This window comes from Podarcis raffonei, chromosome 3, assembly GCF_027172205.1.
Source record: "Podarcis raffonei isolate rPodRaf1 chromosome 3, rPodRaf1.pri, whole genome shotgun sequence".
NCBI lineage: Eukaryota > Metazoa > Chordata > Lepidosauria > Squamata > Lacertidae > Podarcis > Podarcis raffonei.
This window is the reverse complement of record NC_070604.1, coordinates 94564744-94568376: the sequence shown is the minus strand read 5'-3', so window position 1 is coordinate 94568376 and position 3633 is coordinate 94564744. Positions and strand designations below refer to the sequence as shown.

The window sequence follows — 3633 nt, the reverse complement described above, 5'->3', positions numbered from 1 at the left end:
GTCGTCTGCCATGTCTACCCACTATTTAACACTGGCGACGAAGGTGGGATCGGTGGACATCAGAGCACAGCCAGATGCGGCCATCCTCTGAACTGAGCTGAATCACAGAGCGAAATCACTGAGCGAAATCACTGGACAGAACCAATTCAGAGCTGACCGTTCTGGTGAGAGCACTGTGTTCCATCCATCGCCCTTCTCTCCGGCATCAGAATCATGGCTTCACTTGTGCCTCTACCGCTGTTTGTGCCAGCCTCTGAATCATGGGACTCCTACCTCGCTCAGTTTGACTGCTGCCTCCAAGCCAACGAGTTGACAGCAGTATCAAAGGATCGGAAGCGGGGCCTATTCCTCAGCCTCTGTGGGCCTGAGGTGTTTGAGACAGCCCGAGCATTGGTTGCGCCTGAAGCAGTCCAGGCAACACCATGGGACACGATCCAAGAGAAGCTCCGCAACCACTACGCACCAAAGCCGTCCAAGATTTCTGCCCGCCATGCGTTTTACCACCGGAACCAGGCAGAGGGGGAGTCAATCAGCAACTACACCACTGCCCTCAGACAGGCTGCCATGCACTGTGAGTTCCGAGACTTAGACGATGCCCTGATGGATCGAATCGTCTGCGGGGTCCGGGACATCCATCTGCAACGGCGTTTCCTTGCCAAGCCAGACCTCACGCTACAGAAAGCCATTGAGGAGGCTGTGGCCTCAGAAGCCCAGGAGATCCGCAACTCCAGCAGCCCGTGTCTTGCTAGGAAGCCAGTTCCAGTGCATCATGAAGAGGCCAGCAGTGATGAGGCATCCTCCAGTGAAGACGATGACGTGCACCAGACAAAGCGGGAGCGCAGGAAGTTCCAACAGAAGTCCAAGGGCCAACCGGAATGTGCCGGCTGCGGAGGCAACCATTCCCGTGCCAAGTGTCGATTCAGAGACGCCATCTGTAGGAAGTGTTCCAGAAGGGGCCACATTGCTAAGGTCTGCCGATCGGCTCCGTCTGACACCCCCCCTTCACCGACTCGCAAGTCCAAGTCTTCACTCCAATCTGCCAAGGAAAGCTGTTTCGCTCTCACCAACTGCCGCTGCCCGTCTGGAACCACGATTGGCCAAACTGACTCGCCTACGCGACGCAAGCTGAACGTCATGGTGCTCATTGAAGGTGCTCCATGTGACATGGAGATTGACACCTTCAATCTCCCTGTCCATCGTGTCTTGGAGCACCATCAAAAGACTGGTACCCAGAGTGTCCAAAAAGCAACTCGACTCTCACCTCGTACACCTGAGAGACTACCAGGGAAACGACATTCCCGTGGTAGGCGTTGGCCGGTTCCGGATTGCCTTCAAGGATTTTTCGGGCCTGCTCCGACTGGTGGTGGTCGAAGGTCAGCGGCCAAGCCTCCTAGGGCTAGACTGGTTTGATGCCCTCGGCCTGGAAGTCACCGGCATCAACTGCATCTCTAACGCAGAGACTGAGGGTCTGGTCAAAGACTTTGCCGAGGTTTTTGATGGCACTTTGGGGCAATATACAGGTACGCCCATCTCCTTTAGCCTTGATCCACAAGTCGCCCCCATCAAGCTAAAGCCACACCGGGTTCCCTTTGCTCTCAAGGCTAAGGTGGATGAACAACTGGACAAGCTGATCGCCCAAGGAGTTTTGGAGCCGGTTGACCACGCCAAGTGGGAAACCCCCATCATCACGCCTGTCAAGCCAGACGGGTCAGTGAGAATCTGCGCCGACTACAAGTGCACGATCAACAAGGCACTTCAGCAGCACGCTTACCCGGTTCCTGCCTGTTGTTCAACACCTGCTGCATTCCCTGGGTGAGGGTAAGGTCTTCGCTAAGCTGGACCTTGCCCAAGCCTATCAACAACTGCACGTCGATGATGCCACTGCTGAAGCCCAGACGATCGTCATCCACCGAGGGGCATTCCGTTGCCGCCGGTTGCAGTTCGGGGTGAGTGTGGCTCCTGGCATCTTCCAAAGCCTTATGGAGCGTCTCCTGCAAGGGCTTCCGGGCGTGGTACCATATTTTGATGACGTCTTGGTGTCCGCAGACTCACACCAGCAGCTGTTCGAGCGCCTCCGTGCCGTGCTGACCAGGTTCCAAGAGGCCGGGCTCAAGGTAAAGAGGGAGAAGTGCCAGATCGCCGTTCCACAGGTAGAGTTCCTGGGCTATCTTATCGACGCCTCCGGCCTTCACCCGACCACATCCAAGATCCGCGCTATCCAGCAGGCCCCCATCCCAAAGAACAAGACGGAGTTGCAGGCGTTCCTGGGGCTGCTGAACTTTTATAACATGTTCCTGCCCCACAAAGCCACGGTGGCTGAGCCTCTTGACTATGCTACCACTCAGTGGATTTGTAACTGGCTGACTGACCGAACCCAGAGGCCAGGACATCAAAGATATTCATTTTGTTAGATTAGTAATGTTACATCTCATAGAAGCATGCTGAGATTGTCGTTACTCTCTTGGTTCTGTGTTCCCTCACCTGGGTAAGAACAAGTGGTGTAGAAGTAAATTCTTACCACACACCTAAAAAGGACTATGTTTCCTTCTGAGTATACATTTGAATTAGCTGCATAATAAAACTCAATTAAATAGACATATTTGCACATCAAAAATCAGTCCCTGCACCTTTCCTTGTTACTTATGTACTCGTAGTAATAACCTGCCCTTCAGCAAATGATCCCAGGATGTGTTACAAAAATATCACAGTTAAAACAAATTCAAAGTCTGATACAATTGTAACATTAAACCACAAAATTAAACCAATAACGAAGTTTACAAAACAAAAGAGCAATGCATCAAGAGGGAACCCACTCAGCCAAGGGCCTGGGCAAAGAGGTACATTTTGACCTATGATTGAAAAGCATACAATGATAGCACAAGACACGCCCTGGAAGGGAGAGCGTTCTACAACCTTGGGGCCACCAGAAAGAAATCCCTTAGATTGTGGCCCAAAAGACATATGAATCAGCTGTTCTGTATCTGAAAAAAGTAATGTCAAGCTCATCTGGCATCTTAGTTACCTATATTTAGGTGCCAGGCAAAAATACTCCTCTTATCCCAAGCCTTTGGCCAATTAAAAAATCTATGGCCTTTATGTGTTGGTGGGGAGTATTGTTTTTGTTTGTTGTGGTGGTATTTGTGTGGTTTTATGTTGTAAACTGCCCTGTAATCTATGGGAGAAGGGCAGTATAGAAATTTAATTAATAATAATAATAACAATGGCCCAGATTCTCATGAATTGTTCTCTGTAAGGTCAAGGAGATAGTAAATAATAATGCTCTGGAATAGAGTTGGAATCTAGTCCAACCCCCTGCAATGCAAGAATCTTCTGCCCAACGTGGGGCTTGAACCCACAACCCTGAGATTAAGAATCTCACACTCTACCGACTGAGCTAACCAGGCCCTCTTTGATAGTGGTTCCAATGGCATCTAATGACATCATAGCTGATATTTGTGTTTGTGGTTGCATTTAGTGCCCATTCCTTTTAACTTCCGTGCTTTCCTTGGTACTACAGAGGAATGATTCCAAACAGACAATCGGTCCAGACATTGGTTTCCCACTGGAAGAAGAAACCACCAGGAATGTGGTGTGTGTGGGATGCCCTTGCAGTCACCCCTGCAAACCAGCCGT

General features: G+C 50.7%; 1 non-coding gene across 1 annotated transcript; it reads right to left on the bottom strand.

Moving 5' to 3' along the window:
* Positions 1–3331: 3331 nt before the first annotated feature.
* Positions 3332–3404, bottom strand: TRNAK-CUU (transfer RNA lysine (anticodon CUU)). Its single transcript has one exon. It is a non-coding gene; the product is annotated as a tRNA-Lys (tRNA).
* Between the last annotated feature and the right edge of the window lie 229 nt (positions 3405–3633).